The 18,322-nt window shown below is 44.6% G+C and overlaps 1 non-coding gene across 1 annotated transcript; it reads right to left on the bottom strand.

Annotated features, from left to right (window-relative positions):
• Nucleotides 1–16,489: 16,489 nt before the first annotated feature.
• LOC111900041 (small nucleolar RNA R71) lies at nt 16,490–16,596 on the bottom strand. Its single transcript, XR_002853105.1, has one exon. It is a non-coding gene; the product is annotated as a small nucleolar RNA R71 (small nucleolar RNA).
• Nucleotides 16,597–18,322: the final 1,726 nt, after the last annotated feature.

The raw sequence follows: 18,322 nt of genomic DNA, 5'->3' as shown, positions 1-18,322 counted from the left end.
GAAATAGTGACATAAACCATCAATAGTGATATGAAGGTTGTCATGGATTGGGTATGGTGTCATAACTTCTTGGAAAAGTCAACACTCATGGACAATATCTTGTACAAAAGATATTATCCATAGTTAAAGTTTTCCCCAAAATATGATTAAAATATGGATTTATGGGGTCTAATATGTTAAAATATAGGTGTGTGTGGAAATCCCCCGTCAAAATCATCAAAAATGGGCTAAAAACACGAAAGTGGTCGAAAACCGAAAGTGAGGAGCGAAGCTCCGAGGGTTTGGTTCATGTTGCTGAGGACCGAAAGTTGGTGATCTTCGGACCAAAGATTGCTTCAGGACCGAAGGTATGTTTGGTCTGAAATGGCTTGACCCGAACCGAGGAGAGATTGACCGAGAACAGATGAACCAAAAGCAGACTAGGACCGAAGTAGTGAGACCGAACCGAAGTGCAAGGAACCGAACCGAAGGTGGCTTCGGTCCTTAAGAGGGACTTCAGTCTTAAGAGTAGTTTCAGTTCTAATGGAGAGGTTTCAGTTCTATAAGAGGTTCAGCTCTAATAGGTTCGGTTCTAAGAGGGTTCGGCCCTATATGGCTGATTTTCAAATAAACTTCTCGTTTCGAGTGATTTTTGACTAAGTTAAGGGTTGGGATGCCCCAGGTGATTATAAAAAGTTAAAAGAGATTTTGAGATAGATTTAGGAAAGACCATGCTTGTGACCTTTGTGAGTGCTTAGCTTCGCAACGCAAGGTTTGTAAACCCCATTAAGCCTTGTCATGAGTGTTATTCGCCCCCGGAGGGTATGTAGTAATGTTTTATCGAGTAGATCCATCACTTACCCTGATTAGGGTTTAGATTTTCTGAACATGTGAAAACTCTAAGTGATACTTTGCATTAAGATAGTGTGTTGTACAATAGTAAACATAATGTAAACCCTAATATACAAGGGTTAATTGAGTTGACCGGTTTCACTTTTTGACTTTATTTTACTTTGACTTGACCAGAAAGTGACGGTTGTCACATCATCCCCCCGTTAGAAGGAATTTTGTCCCGAAATTAGCACTTTGACCGGGACTTCAAGAGTTGGGGAAAAGATGCGGGTATTTTTATTTCATCTTGGCCTTCGCGTTCCCAGATGAACTCGGGTCCTTGCTTAGCGTTCCATTGGACTTGCATAATGGGAATGCGACTTTTGTTTCGTTCTTTTGATCTCTCGATCCATGACTTCAACCGGTTCTTCTATGAAGTGGAGGCTCTCGTTTATTTCGATTTTGTCGAGAGGTATCACAAGAGTCTCGTCAGATAAAGACTTCTTTAAATTTGACGTGTGTATGGTCGGATGTACATTATTAAGTTCTTGTGGTAATCGAGGTTTGTATGCCACTGGACCAATCCTGGCAAGGATTTTGAATGGTCTGATATACCTTGGATTTAGTTTCCCACGATTAACAAAATGTATTATTCCTTTCAATGGTGAGACCTTTAGTAGGACTCGGTCACCAACCCAGAATTTCGAGGGTTTGCGTTGCTTATCAAGTGTAGCGCTTTTGTCGATCTCAAGATGCTTTCAGTCTTTCTCGAATTTGCACGATCTTTTCCGTAGTCTCCCTTATAATTTTAGGGCTAATGAGGGTGCTGTTAGGGACTTGCCCCTTTACTAGCTGTGTATCTCCCATTTCAGCCCAGCGCAACGGTGATCTGCACTTGCGGTTATAGAGAGCTTCGAATGGATCGGCCTTGATGCTAGTGTGATAGTTGTTGTTGTATGAAAACTCAATAAGCGGTAAGTGGGTATCCCACGATTTACTGAAGTCAATCACACAAGCTCTTAGCATATCTTCCAAGGTTTGAACAGGTCGTTCGCTCTGTCCGTCGGTTTGTAGGTGGTAGGTCGTACTCATGTCTAGCCTAGTCCCTGTAAGGACTGCCAGAATCGTGAAATGAATCTACTATCTCTGATAGAGATAATGGATATTGACACACCATGCAGTCTTATAATCTCTTTGTTGTACGTTCTAATTGTAACAACGTAAATTTTCAAAACAAATTTTTCATTTTCAAAACCATAATTTTTCACAAAATAACATCAACATATTGTTTCAAATGTATTTATCACAAGATATCTCCCCAGAATCCAAAACATAAACTCCTCAAGTGTGTACGGATCATGCCGGCGCCTTCCCGCGCTCATCACTGGTACATGAAACACATCACACAACAACTGTAAGCATAATTTCTTAGTGAGTTCCCCAAAATACCACATACAACACATATGCCGCTCAAGGCTATAATACGACCCTCCGGTCGATGTGTCTCAGCGGGACCCTTCAGTCCCGTAGCTCGTTGGACCCTCTGGTCCGGTCATAGCTCGTTGGGACCTCTGGCCCGGTCTGTATTGTTGGACCCTTCGGTCCGGTCTATAACAACATACAACATACACATAGCACATAGCACATAAACACATAAGACCCTCTGGTCTACACAATATACCACTCTAGGTAAGTATAGTGAGAAGACTCACCTCGATGTCTCGGTAAATATATGTCTCGGAATAAACGTGATCTAGCCTCCGCCTAATCACACAAAGTAATACACTCATAAATACAACTACACTCAACCCTAAAGGTCAACAAGGTCAACAGTCAACTTTGACCGGACTCGGCGAGTGCACTAGGGCGACTCGGCGAGTCTATACGTGTCCACTGACTCTCTTGGATCCTCTCTTGACACGCCGAGTACTTCTCTGACTCGACGAGTTCCACCTGGCATGAATCGTGGGGCCACCACGACTCAACTCGCCGAGTCTCAAGAACAACTTGGCGAGTTCCGGCTTGACTCAGTTTCCCCCGACTCTCCCTGACTCACTGAGTCGACCCCTCAACTCAACAAGACCACTCGCTGAGTGGTTACGGGCAAACTTCATGCTACTCGTCGAGTCTGTTCTTCAGACTCGACGAGTTCATGCCATGCATAAACTCAAACTCACTTCTGAGGTCAGATCTGTTCCATATAATCATAGATCTGGCCTCCCCAAGCATGATAATCACGTAAAGTCCAAACCTTGGTGCTCAAACAACATCTATTTGCTCCTATATGATGCTTTAGCCCCATATCTCATAACCCTTGGTCAAAACTCCCATGAATCCTCATAAAGCTTAAGGAATAAAGCTTCTCTAGACCTCTATGGATCCCATTTCAAGCCTCATCACAAATAGGGACGAAATGGACATCAAATCTAACCAACTAAGGGGTCAAGAAACCCTAAACCCCCATGTTCATCATAATAATAGAAAAGGGAGCCAAAATATACCTCCAAAATGATGCTCTGAGCTTCAAATTCGAAGGATGTCCACCTCCCTTGCCTCCTCTTGGTTAGAATCTCCTTTGCCTTGCCAAACAAAACTTCAAAGGTTAACAATGGCCTCCTCTCTCTCCCAAAATGCTCAAGATCTCTTTAGGGTTTCTCTCTGGGGTTGGTGGCCGCAAATGACGGCCATAAGCCCCTTTAAATAGGTCTCAAACCCTGGAAATTAGGGTTTCATTAAACTGCGTGGACTCGCCGAGTCCAGACGCGAACCCACGTGCAAAACCGCGATCCTACTTGGCGAGTTCAGACTCCAACACGCCGAGTCTCCTCACATCATTCAAAAATAAAAGAATAAAAATAATACCTGGGAATCCGGGTGTTACAATTCTCCCCCACTAGAATCAGACTTCGCCCTCGAAGTCTCACTCTGCAAATAATTTCGGATGCTGCTCATGCATCTCACGCTCTGGCTCCCAAGTTAACTTTGACCCTTTCCGATGCTGCCACTGGACCTGCACCAGTGGCACCTCTTTATTCCTCAGGACCATGATCTTCCGATCTCTGATTGCCACTGGTCTCTCAGCATAATTTAGGCTCACATCCACCTGGATATCTTCTAGTGGCACTACTGCCGACTCGTCGGCTACACACTTCCGCAACTGCTTCACGTGGAAAGTGTCGTGAATCTGACCCAAATCTGCTGGCAACTCCAAACGATAGGCTACCCTGCCTACCCTCGCGACCACCCTGAAAGGACCAATATATCGGGGCCCCAACTTGCCCCTCTTCCTGAATCGAATCACTCCTTTCTAAGGAGAGACCTTCAAGAGCATAAAGTCGCCGACCTGAAAACTCAAGCTCGGATCGGCGTCTGTCCGCATAACTCTTCTGAAGACTCTGAGCGGTCAACAACCTCTGTCTGACCTACTGGATCTGCTCTGTCGTCTGAAGCATGATCTCGGTACTACCCATCACGCGTTGCCCTACTTCTCCCCAGCAGATAGGGGTCCGACACCTCCTCCCATACAACAACTCAAAGGGCGGCATGCCAATGCTCGAATGATGGCTGTTGTTGTAAGAGAACTCTGCTAAGGGCAGATACGTGTCCCAACTTCCGCCAAAATCCAACACACATGCTCGGAGCATGTCCTCAAGCGTCTGAATCGTCCGCTCACTCTGCCCGTTGGTCTGAGGGTGGTACGCTGTACTAAAATGCAGTTTCGTTCCTAATTCCTCGTGAAACTTCTTCCAGAATCTGGAAGTGAAATGTACATCTTGATCTGAGACAATAAAAATCGGCACCCCATGCCGCGATACCACCTCTCTCACGTACATCTCCGCCAACTTCTCCGCGGAAGAGCTCTCACTGATGGCCAAGAAGTGAGCGCTCTTTGTCAACCTATCCACAATCACCCAAATTGCATCGACACCCCTCGCGGTTCTGGGCAATTTGGTGATGAAATCCATGGTAATCTGTTCCCATTTCCACTTGGGAATCTCTAATGGCTGCAACTTACCATGTGGACACTGATGCTCGGCCTTAACCCTGTGACAGGTCAAGCATCTCTCTACAAACCATGCGACATCCCTCTTCATACAGGGTCACCAATAATCCTTTTTCAGGTCCAAAAACATCTTAGTGGCCCCGGGATGGATCGAGAATTTCGATCGATGAGCCTTCTCCATCAAAATGGTACACATCCCGCCCACAGACAGTACCCAAATCCGACCTTGAAATGTCATAAGCCCCCGGCTATCGGTAACGAACTCCGATACCAGCCTGACAACTTGTTCCCTCTTCTGGCTCTCAGGCTGCACAGCCTCAGCCTGGGCCCCACGAATAGCATCCAAAACCGGGGCCATCACTGTCAATCTCAAACATACATCTCGCAATGGGGTGCTCTCCGCCCTACGGCTCAGTGCATCGGCTACAACATTAGCCTTGCCCGGGTGGTACAGGATCTCACAATCATAATCCTTGACCACGTACAACCACCTCCTCTGACGCATATTTAGGTTGGGCTGATCCATCAAATACTTCAAGCTCTTGTGGTCCATGTATATCGTACATCGAACCCCGTACAGGTGGTGTCGCCAGATCTTGAGAGCGAACACTACCGCCCCCAGCTCCAAATCATGCGTGGGATATCTCGACTCGTGAGGCTTAAGCCGCCTCGATGCATAAGATATCATATGCCCCCTCTGCATAAGCACCGCTCCCAATCCGAATATCGATGCGTCACAATAAACCACAAAATCCTCCATCCCTTCCGGAAGGGCTAACATTGGGGCTTCGCATAACTTCCTGCGAAGTGTCTCGAACGAGGTCTGCTGCTCCGGACCCCAAGAAAATGCAACCCCCTTTCAGGTCAACTTGGTGAGGGGCACAACGATCTTGGAGAAATCCTTAATAAATCTCCGATAATAGCCGGCCAATCCCAAAAAACTCCTGATCTCGGTGGGTGATCTCGACACCTCCCACCTCATAACCGCCTCAATCTTGGCCGGGTCGACTAAAATCCGCTTCTGGTTAACGAGATGCCCCAAAAACTGGACCTCTCGTAACCAGAACTCACATTTGGAGAACTTGGCATAAAGCCTCTCCAATCTCAGAACTCCGAGGATCTCCCTCAAATGCTCCTCATGCTGCTCTCTGGATCCCGAATATACCAGAATGTCGTCGATGAACACGATCACCGAGCGATCCAACATCGGTCTGCACACCCTGTTCAGGAGATCCATGAACACCGCTGGTACGTTGGTGAGTCCGAAAGGCATCACCACGAATTCTTAATGCCCATAACGAGTCCGGAAGGCTGTCTTCTATACGTCCTCCTCCCGTACCCTCACCTGATGATACCCAGACCTCAAAACGATCTTGGAGAACCAAGATGCTCCCTGCACCTGATCAAACAAATCATCGATCCTGGGCAACGGGTAACGGTTCTTGACCATTAGCTTATTCAGCTCACGATAATCGATGCACATCCGGAGCGAGCCATCCTTCTTCTTGACAAAAAGGATAGGCGCTCCCCAAGGCGAACTGCTCGGCCTGATAAACCCCTTTCCCAGCAGTTCTTGAAGCTTCGAGGACAGCTCCTGCATCTCCGGAGGTGCAAGGCGATATGGCGCCTTAGCGATAGGCGCAGCTCCTGGAACCAACTCAATACCAAACTCTACCTGCCTCTCCGGAGGCACACCCGGCAAGTCCTCTGGAAACACATCCGGAAACTTACGCACTATCGGAACCTCATCAACTGACTTATGTCTCTCAATATCAGCCCTCGCATCCATCACATATGCCACAAAACCCCTACAACCCTGCTGTAGACTCTGTCTCGCTCTGGCGGCCGAACAAAAAGCTGACCCTGAACGTGTACCCTCTCCGTACACCGAAAGAACTCCCCCACTAGGGTCTCGAATCGACACCAATTGATGCTTGCAGTCTATCACAGCTCCATAACGGCTCAGCCAATCCATACCCACTATCACACACACGTCCCCCATCGCAATCGGGACCAGATCTATCGGAAACTCCACACCGAAGATCTCAAGGACACATCCTCTAATCACATCCAAAGCATACACAGCTCGCTCATCAGCTATGGAAACTCGCTGAGGCCGATCCAATGCCTCTCGACGGGTACTAATATGCTAACTAAATGCTATGGAAACAAACAACCGACTCGCACCCGAGTCAAATAACACCAATGCAGGCACAAAATTCACAAGAAAAGTACCTACGCATATGATCATATAAGCATAAAATCTCAACTCAAATAAAATATGAAAAGAAAATACATACCAGCCACAACATCAGGCACTGCGCGGACCTCCTTCGCGGTCAACTGAAATGCTCTCCCACGATCCCTCGAGGCCTCGGCCTTCACCGGCCGAGCTTCGGTAACTCTAGCAGCAGGTGCAGATCCCTACGCTGATCCCTGTAGAAGCTGCGGGCACTTGGCCTTCCGATGGCCATTCTGGTTGCAATGAAAGCAAATTGAGAATCCCTTGGGGCATTCCCTCGCGATATACCCCTCCTTCCCACACTTGTAACATACCCCAGCCCTGCACGACCCCTCATGGCTCTTACAACACTTCCCACAAGTACGACCCTTCGCGCCCCCAGATCTCGAATCAGCGGGTCTAGCCCGCTTGGCTGCCGGCTGAGACTGGGCCGGCCGCCGATGCATCCCCTAAGACTCGGCCTCTTCCCTGGCCTGAGTCTCCAGCTCGATCTCCCTCTTCCGGGCATTTGCCTTGAGCTCAGCAAATGTCCGGTAAGTCGAGTTTGCCACGAACTCCCGTATATCTCTCCTCAGAACACCCAGATAACGGCTCATACGAGCCTGCTCAGTCGACACCTGTTTAGGGAAAAACATCTCCCTCTCATGGAACTTCCTGGTGATGACAGTCACTGAATCAGTACCCTGCTTGAGGGTCAAGAACTCCTGGATCAACCGTTCCCTCTCTACCGGGGGAACATACTCCTCTCGGAACATAGCGGTGATCCTCTACCAGGTCACCTCAGAAATCTCAGCCAAAGTAAAGTTCGCTGTCACGAACTTCCACCAATCCTTCGCTCCCATACGGAGCTGGTTCAAGGCGAACCGAACCCTCAAGTGCTCTGGACAAGAGCACGTGTAGAAACATCCCTCGATGTCATAGATCCACCTCATAGCGGCAATCGGGTCCTGCGTCCCGTCGAACTCTGGTGGCTTCGTGTTGCTGAACTCTCGGAACAACAACGAGTCACCTCCTTGAGGTCTGGCAGCAGCAGTAGCTGCAGCTGCAGCAGCCTCAGTCAACGCGGCGTACCGCTCATCAAAAGTCTCGATTAATGTGGTCTTAATGTCTCCAAACATCTCAGGGATCTCAGCCCGGATGGCGGCAGCCACCTCCTCATGAATCATCTGACGGATCTCCTCGTCACTGACACCACTGGTCTCAGGTGTGTGTCGAGTCCCAACCATGATGTCTCTGAAATACAACAAAAATTATCAGAGATTCGATCGAACATGCTCATACTCGATGACGCAACCCTACTTGTCCTCCGTCGTCCAAAAGATTCTTACTTGAAATGCCCACTGATCCGGTGTTTTCAGTAGTACGGGCCCAATACTACTGACCACACCGCATCAGCATTCACTTCAAGTCCTCCTCCTTGGATCCTGGATTACAAGTACTCTATTCTCATGAGCTCCTAACTGCTATCACTCGCCCTCAAAGCATCTCAGCAGCAGAAAAATCCTAGGCTAAGGCATCACAAATCAGGCCACTCTAGTCCTAATATGTATACTTAGCCTACTCTAGCATGCATAATATAACATATCTCATAACACATAAAGTAATGGTACTTTTTCGGGAATTCGTCGTTCGGGCGCTGGCTGATCGTACACACTGCTCTGCTCTGTTTGTCTCAAAACCCTGTTACTCTTTTCAAAAAATTTATTTTATTATAAAAATTCTGCTCATTTCCTCAGTTTGAGTTCAGATACGCCCGAAGATGCATCCGAATCCCTAAAACCAAGGCTCTGATACCAACTTGTAACAACGTAAATTTCCAAAACAAATTTTTCATTTTCAAAACCATCATTTTTCACAAAATAACATCAACATATTGTTTCAAATGTATTTATCATAAGATATCTCCCCAGAATCCAAAACATAAACTCCTCAAGTGTGTACGGATCATGTCGGCGCCTTCCCGCGCTCATCACTGGTACCTGAAACACATCACACAACAACTGTAAGCATAAATTCTTAGTGAGTTCCCCAAAATACCACATACAACACATACGTCGCTCAAGGCTATAATACGACCCTCCGGTCGATGTGTCTCAGCGGGACCCTTCAGTCCCGTAGCTCGTTGGACCCTCTGGTCCGGTCATAGCTCGTTGGGACCTCTGGCCCGGTCTGTATTGTTGGACCCTTCGGTCCGGTCTATAACAACATACAACATACACATAGCACATAGCACATAAACACATAAGACCCTCTAGTCTACACAATATACCACTCTAGGTAAGTATAGTGAGAAGACTCACCTCGATGTCTCGGTAAATATCTGTCTCGGAATAAACGTGATCTAGCCTCCGCCTAATCACACAAAGTAATACACTCATAAATACAACTACACTCAACCCTAAAGGTCAACAAGGTCAACAGTCAACTTTGACCGGACTCGGCGAGTGCACTAGGGCGACTCAACGAGTCTATACGTGTCCACTGACTCTCTTGGATCCTCTCTTGACACGCCGAGTACTTCTCTGACTCGACGAGTTCCACCTGGCATGAATCGTGGGGCCACCATGACTCAACTCGCCGAGTCTCAAGAACAACTTGGCGAGTTCCGGCTTGACTCAGTTTCCCCCGACTCTCCCTGACTCACTGAGTCGTCCCCTCAACTCGACAAGACCACTCGCTGAGTGGTTACGTGCAAACTTCATGCTACTCGTCGAGTCTGTTCTTCAGACTCGACGAGTTCATGCCATGCATAAACTCAAACTCACTTCTGAGGTCAGATCTGTTCCATACAATCATAGATCTGGCCTCCCCAAGCATGATAATCACGTAAAGTCCAAACCTTGGTGCTCAAACAACATCTATTTGCTCCTATATGATGTTTTAGCCCCATATCTCATAACCCTTGGTCAAAACTCCCATGAATCCTCATAAAGCTTAAGGAATAAAGCTTCTCTGGACCTCTATGGATCCCATTTCAAGCCTCATCACAAATAGGGACGAAATGGACATCAAATCTAACCAACTAAGGGGTCAAGAAACCCTAAACCCCCATGTTCATCATAATAATAGAAAAGGGAGCCAAAATATACCTCCAAAATGATGCTCTGAGCTTCAAATTCGAAGGATGTCCACCTCCCTTGCCTCCTCTTGGTTAGAATCTCCTTTGCCTTGCCAAACAAAACTTCAAAGGTTAACAATGGCCTCCTCTCTCTCCCAAAACGCTCAAGATCTCTTTAGAGTTTCTCTTTGGGGTTGGTGGCTGCAAATGAAGGCCATAAGCCCCTTTAAATAGGTCTCAAACCATGGAAATTAGGGTTTCATTAAACAGCGTGGACTCGCCGAGTCCACTTTTGGACTCGCCGAGTCCAGACGCGAACCCGCGTGCAAAACCGCGATCCTACTCGGCGAGTTCAGACTCCAACTCACCGAGTCTACTCACATCATTCAAAAATAAAAGAATAAAAATAATACCTGGGAATCCGGGTGTCACACTAGTCAATTTCCCCATCTTGTCGGTTTCTTTGATTCGTAGGAAGTGTGCGGATTTGGTCAACCTATCAACGATTACCCCAAATGGTATCGAGACCACCCATTGTCTTCAGTAACTTGGTTATGAAGTCCATGGTTATCCGCTCCCACTTCCTTTTGGGTATCACTAGTTGTTGTAGGAAACTCGAAGGCTTCTGTTATTCTACCTTGACCTTGGCACAAGTCAGATACTTGCCCACATGTGTAGCGATGTCCGGTTTCCTATTCGGCACCGATATCACTTTTTGAGGTCCATATACATCTTTTTTGGGCCTGGATGAATGGAGCAGCGAGTTTTATGTACTTCGTTCGTGACGACGTCTCAGAAGCCACCAACTTCGGTGTCCAAATCCGGTTCATGGGATAACGTGCCCCGCTGCTCTTGCCTTCTAGGTTCTTATGATCAGTGAAGATTGTACATTTCGTGTCGTAATAGTTCCTCCAAATCTCTAGGACGAATACTAATGCTCCTAGTTCGAGGTCATGTGTGACCTAGCCGACCCCGTACGTCTTTAGTCGTCTTAAGGCATAAGTAATGACTTTTCTTCGGAGCGCTGCATAGGGCCTGCTTTAGTGTTTGGAGGGCGGTTTCTTTCTTTTCTCTCTAAGTGATTTTTGATTCTTGTTTGTCGTTCCAACGGATCTTCACCATTTTATCTTCCAATTAGATCGGTAGAGAGCATATGGGTTCGGTTTACGCGACTAGACTCATTTGAATGGTAGAATGTCCACTCGCACTCCTGGGTAGCCTTGTCTCGAAGTTCATTGTTGGACTCATACCTGGTCCATCTATCATTAACTCGTGCATATAGGTCGTATATAATTAAGATTGGTAAGACAATCGGATGAGTGACCCTGCCCCAAGTCCACAACCAAACAAGGAACAGGAAATAGGGCGGGAACACTCATCCAACATTCATAGAATCTTAATTATATACCAATCTCGCGTATACACATAGTAGTGGTAGGTTAATTGTGTTCGTCCCAAGCCTCTGTTCTTGAACTTTATCTGCTGCATGCGTGATATTCCGAAGGGTCCACTATAATTACTACGGAAAGGTTTCGGATTGCATAATAGTCCTTTCGTGAGTACTTCGAGGTTTCGTAATGAGAGATGACCCAGAGGTCCGTGTCAAATTTGTGTTTATGAGAGACGAGGGTTTCGATATTCAGTGGGTTAGGTGAAGGGTCTTTTCATTGCACATTCAATTAGGAAGGAGAGGACTAAACCAATCCAAATCAAATGACGACAATGGATCTTTTTAGTGAAAAACGTGTTAAGTTGTAATCGAAAGAAATATTCTTTAGAAAGATAGTGCATTCTGTTCTTCACATTATTGTGTTCTGTTTTTGACCGGTGTTTACTATTACTGTAAATGATTTTGAAACATCCCAAAAATACAAGCCAAAAAATTCATTTTTAAAATCATTTAACAAACATAATGTTATCACCATAAGATAAAATCATCAAGCATGTATCTCAAAATCTCATAAAATCTGTCAACATATAATTGTCTCATAAAAATATCAGAGTAAGATCCCAGGCTAATAAAATGTACAACGCACATATCACAAATAACATAACTATGGGACTACTCCCAATTGCACCGGGACGAATCCCGACATCGGCTTACCCGACATCGGACTCCTGTCCGGCATCGAGCTCACCCCGACATCCGACCGCAACAGGCATCGGGCTTACCCCGACACATACAAAACATAGTCACATAATCTGCATCGGGCTTGCCCCGATATCGGACCGAAGCCCGGAACAAATAACGTATAATACATAAACTAGCATACATCGGGCTTGCCCTAAAATACATAATACATGGCATAATGACTAACATACATCGGGCTTACCCCAAAACACTTAACACCTAACATATAACATATCACATATGCTGCATCGGGGTTGCCCGACATCGGACCGAAGCCTGGAACATGTAGCACATAACACATAAACATGCATGAATCACAAAGACATCAAGCATACATAACTACTTCTCGAGACTGCCCCAAACTGCATCAGGCTAACCCCGACATCGGGCTCACCCCATCATACTCTACTACTTAAACGGGCCGGCCTTGGTGCCTTAGACCCGTTCCCACTAAAGGAAAATTCACCTCGTGTGTCTGACTGCTAAAACTCTAGGTGAGGAATCTCTACCTGCTGCTCCGGCGACTCTCCGGCTATAATTTCCATAAAGACACTTAGTCAAAAACTGGTAACTAATCTTAGGGTAAAATGACCATTTTACCCCTAGCTAAAGTCAACATCCTGTTCGAAGTCAACATCCATTTGACTCGACTCGCCGAGTTGGTCCGCCAACTTGCCGAGTCCCTATTCTTTTATTTGTCCCCAACCCGACTCTACTCGTCGAGTCTAGCAAGAACTCGACGAGTTCTCCTTCAATCATAACATCGAGACAATCTTCAACTGACTCGCCGAGTTTCTCTTTGAACTCGTCGAATTCATCTTCATAATATAAGTGTGTCTAGTCTGTGACTCGCCGAGTTGTATGAACAACTCGTCGATTATGTCTTCTTAGGTTGGGAGATTGCCTTGGACTCGCCGAGTTCGTTCATACACTCGCGAGTCCCATGGTTTCCAGGTCCGTTACTACGTCTGTTTTGCTAAGTCCCCCTTCTGTACTCAAATAGATCCCTTCTAAACAGAAAAGGTTGGGGAACCAAACCATCAACTTACCGAGTCCCAAGAACGACTCGTCGAGTCGACTTATGTCCAAGTCCATAACTCGATTTCTGTTGTGCAAATATCATCTAAAAGGTAGATTTGGGATCCTAAGGCTGATATAACACGTAAAGTCGTGAACTTTATATCCATGCATGGGACTTCTAAGCTTAAAGGACCAAAAATAGGGTTTATTACATACATGGGGTTCTCACGACCCTGCTCAGCCTGAGGGATGCAATATGTTTAGCAGCCTAAACCTGAGATGTATCCAGGAAAATTATTATCGTTAGCCAATAAAGGTTGAAGTTGAGCGCCCTTGCTTAAGCATGTAGGGTTTTGAGTGAAAAAAGTGAGGTACATGTAAAAAAAAGAGAATTGCAAGAAAAGTTGAAGAATTTTGGAGCAAATAAAGTGAAGATCAAAAGATCAAAATTCCAAGAAATTCAAAAAGTTGAAGATACCAAAAATCAAACAATAAAGGCGGTGAATTCAAAGAGATCAAAGACAAATTATCAAAGAAGTGAAGAATTCCAAAAAGAGCTCCATAGTGGTATCGAAAAGTTGTAATTCTAGATTATGTATGCTTGGGTTGCTCAACTAAAAATACCTTGAGGGTAAGAGGTTTTCTACGGATGGATTCGGAGGGTTGCATAAAATGAGCATAGTTCGGGGTGAGTGGGCGAATGTTTATGAGGATTGTGAGTATTTGGAGTATGGGGGTACTTAGGACAATTTTAGACACAAATGCATGTGTTGCGGTCTTGGCATAATGGCTGGGTTAGATTGGAATTGTCATATGTGATTCTAATATGTTTAAAATTAAGTTTTGCTTGGGGGCAAGCAAAAGTCAAGTGTGGGGTATTTTGATATGTGCATATTTAGTTCATATTAAGTATAGATTTTTATTCATTTATTAGCTAAATTATTGCATTTTATGGACAAAAGGTACTTAAAAGTGGTTGAATTATATTTTCAGTCCAAAAATGAAGCTCGGAAGCAAAAGGAAGCAGGAGAAGCGGTTGAGAGCTCGAGAATGGAACAAAGAAGAAAAACACTAAAAATAACACCTACTCGGCGAGTAGGGTCGACTATTCGGCGAGTCCAAGCAAAGATTCGAGAAGATGAAGACTCGGGATCCCAGAGACTTGTCACAATACGGGGACTGAGAGATGGACTCGACGAGTCGATTCGTATATATAAAGATAACTCCTCAGAACGATGGGGGGGGGGGGAGGAATTCTGGAAGGATTTAGAAGAATTCAGCTACGATTAAGAAGTCAGAAAAACCCTAGAAGACGAAGTTATAAGTTAGAATTCAATTCCGAAGGAAGAATTGAGGCAAATTTCATCACTCTACTTAATCTTTTGTTTTGTCATTATGGTTAAACAATTAGACTCTGTTTGTTTGTTGTTATTTACTTCAATTATGAGCTAAAACCTTTAGACTTCTGTTTGGGGATACAAAATTGATACTATGGTTTGATAATTGCTAGGATTAATTCTAAGTTGGTGATTTTTGTTATTTTAGCTTGCTAAAGAACCTTGTGTGTGAATAATAATTAATTTTCTGTTAATAGGAAGATAATTGATTAGCATGAACATCTATTGATTATCAACCTCATATGCTATGTGACCACTTTATCATATGTCTAGGATTAATGAACATGAAACTAGAGTTAATAAGAAAATTGAGTAAATTCATGTGCAAGCTTGTGTGATGACCATCAACAAGAAGTTAATTAAAAGATTAAATTAGTTAACTATTGCAAGTCTAAATTAACCCGAATAATTAATCTAGTGAACTTAATTAAATTAGACAACTGGCCACGGTTTAAGTTAGTTTATTTGCTAAGGATTAGTGTAGTGAATGCGAATCTAGTCACTTGAATCGGTAACCAACAAAAGAATTAACCCATTGCACCATTACCTTGAAATCAACCATAGGATAAATTGAGTTGAACTAAACAGAAGTTCCTTCCCATTATTGATCTAGTTAATTCATTATTTTTCTAAGTTTTAGATTAAGCAATAGTTAGTAAGTTTTCTAGTCTTGTAAAACTAGAGAAAACCCCCTATTTATTAATTAATTTAGATAGAATTAGTTTTTAGTTTTAATTTGCCATTCCCTGTGTTCGATACCCTACTTATTTAACTATACCATAATTGATAGGTTCACTGCCTTTGTGTGTTATTTTATAATTGAAAGTAGGTTTGAAACTAAGTGAGTTTGCACACATCAAGTTTTTGGCGCCGTTGCCGGGGACCGGTTCTAAATTAACATTAAATTCTAATTTAATCGATCCTTTGTGTGGGATTTATCTTACACAAAGATAATTAAAAGGTAACTCAGTAAGTAGAATAAGTTTTAATAAAAATCCGCTTTTAAAGTAACTAGAAAATTTTTTGGTCTGTTTTTGCCTTGAACTCGCCGAGTGCACTCGTGCCGACTCGGCGAGTACATCACTGTTTACAGCTTTAATTTTTTATTTTATTTTTGTTCTTTTTACTCATTTTCTCTTTAGTTTACAGTTGTTTCATGACCCGAGGATCCAATACACCTCTGTTCCCTCCCCTTGAAGACCCGGAATCCGCACTAAGGAGGAGCAAAGGCAAAACTGTTGGAGAAACCGCTTCTTCAAAGAACTCACCACTCAAAAACCTCAAATCCGTTTTCAGCAAGAAGAGGAGCAGCAAAACAGGAGCATCCAGTGCCTCTTTGACAATCGGAGACCCAATTCAAGAAGACACCGAGTACGAGACCGAAGAAGAAGAAGAACCCACATACGAGCACGAATCCGAGTTTGAAGACGGTTTAGATATCACTATGGCTAATATCGATGAAGTCCCCATGGGAGAATGGAAGAAGAGGATGCGCGATGACACCGGCCTGGGACTTGTGCAGCCCGCAATTCCCGCAACCGCTACTTTCGAACTAAAAGGCCATATTCTCGCTCTACTCAAGGAGATTCCTTTTTATGGGAAGGATCACGAAGACGCCTACAAGCACTTGGACGAAGTGAATGATGTGGCTGACTACTTCAATGTACCGAATGTTCCACGCGAGACCCAGCTTCTTCGCATGCTCCCAGTCACGTTCAAAGGTGCTGCAAAGGATTGGCTAAAGTCACTTCCTCCCGGATCGGTCATCACATGGGCCAAGATGAAAGAAGAGTTCATAGACCACTTTTGCCCGCCCTCCAAAATAGCCAAGCTAAAGAAATCCATTGCCAACTTCGAGCAACAACCCGGAGAATCTCTTTATGAAGCTTGGGAAAGATACAAGAGCTTGCTTAGAAATTGTCCACACCATGACCTCAATAGCCAACAAGAGGTCTCCATTTTCTACGATGGAGTCAATGTCACCACAAGGCAACTGCTCGATTCTCAAGGCCCGCTCACGAAGAAGGCGCCCCCGGTAATCAAGGAGTTAATTGAAGAATTCTCTAAGCACTCTAGAGAATACCACAATCCAAGAAATGAAGTAATTCGGGGGGTAGTGAACTCGGCAAATGATAGCATGGCGGCAGTGATAGCTAAGCTCGATAGTCTAGATAGAAGAATGAACAAAATGGATCAAACAATCCATGCTATTCGGGTTGGATGTGAAAATTGTAGAGGGCCCCATCTCACAAAGGATTGTGATTTGGATGAGAATGGAAACAAGAAGGCTCAAGTATTCTATTCAAGTGGCGATCGATACGACGAGAATTGGCGGAAACCGAAGAAGGAATGGCTCCCATACGAAGAATACAAGAAGGCTAAGGAGGAGAAATACAAACAGAAAGAGAGGGGATTTATCAAAAGGAAGAACCGGTGATGGAAAAGAAAGTCGATTTAGAAGAATTGCTCACTAGATTCATAGCCGCGTCCGAAAAGAGACACAATGATCACGATGCTGCAATACACGAGACCAGAAATATGCTAAGGAATCAGCAGGCATCCATTCTCAACATTGAGAAACAGCTGGGACAGCTTGCACACCAAGTGAATGATAGAAGACCGGGTCAACTTCCAAGTAATACCAAAACCAATCCGAGAATGGAGAATGTGAATATGGTGACTTCCAGCAATGAAGAAATTTTCACACATGCACAGAGGATCTCCAAGAGGAAGACAGAAAAGGCAGAAGAGTCGGCTCCAGCTAAACCTGACCAGACTCGCCGAGTCCCTCTAATGGACTCGACGAGTCCGTGCATAAATGACAAAACTGTCATTCCCTTAAAGCCATATAATCCCCTTTGCCATTCCCAATCAAAACCATGCCTGTTGAAAAAGTTGAAGCTTATAGAGCCTTTATGAAGCATGTTAAAGCCCTACAAGTCAATGTGCCATTTGTAGAAACAATGCTCAAAACACCCAAGTACGTCAACTTACTAAAAGGTCTCTTTGCTGCTAGGAAAGACTTGGCTGAAGTCGCGGAGATAATATTGAGTGAGCTACCCGAAAAGAAGGGCGATCCGGGGAGTATCATAATTCCGTGCCAATTTGGAAATGCATTTGTCACTCAAGCGCTGACCAACTCGGGTGCAAGCATCAATCTGATGCCTTTCTCTTTCTTTAAGAAGCTGAATTAACCGGAGCCAAGGCCGGTAAACATGAAGATCCATTTGGCAGACAAAACAACAATTCATCCACGAGGCGTTTGTGAGGATCTTCTTATTAAAGTCGACAAGTTCATATTTCCAGTAGACTTTGTGGTGCTTGACATGGAAGAAGACCCCAAAATTCCGATTATTTTGGGGAGGTCATTTTTAAACACCGCATGTGCTTTAATCGATGTTTGTGAGTCTACACTAACGTTAAGGGTAGATGACGAGTCCGCAATATTTAGAGCTGTACCAGAAGCCAAGCAAGAAGAAGAAGGGAAAGAAAAGATCTCATTTATCGGTCTAGATGATGAGATACTACAAAAGGAACTTGCACTTTTGCAAGAAGAAGATCCAAGCAAGTTTTTGCTACCTTCTAGAAAGGATGGAGATGTTAACAAGGACTTGGAAGAGATAGAAAAGCTACTGGAAGGATCCGACTCAGAAAACATAGT

Source organism: Lactuca sativa, chromosome 6 (assembly GCF_002870075.4).
Source record: "Lactuca sativa cultivar Salinas chromosome 6, Lsat_Salinas_v11, whole genome shotgun sequence".
Lineage (NCBI taxonomy): Eukaryota > Viridiplantae > Streptophyta > Magnoliopsida > Asterales > Asteraceae > Lactuca > Lactuca sativa.
The sequence above is the reverse complement of the archived record's forward strand: the minus strand, read 5'-3'. Positions and strand labels throughout refer to the sequence as shown.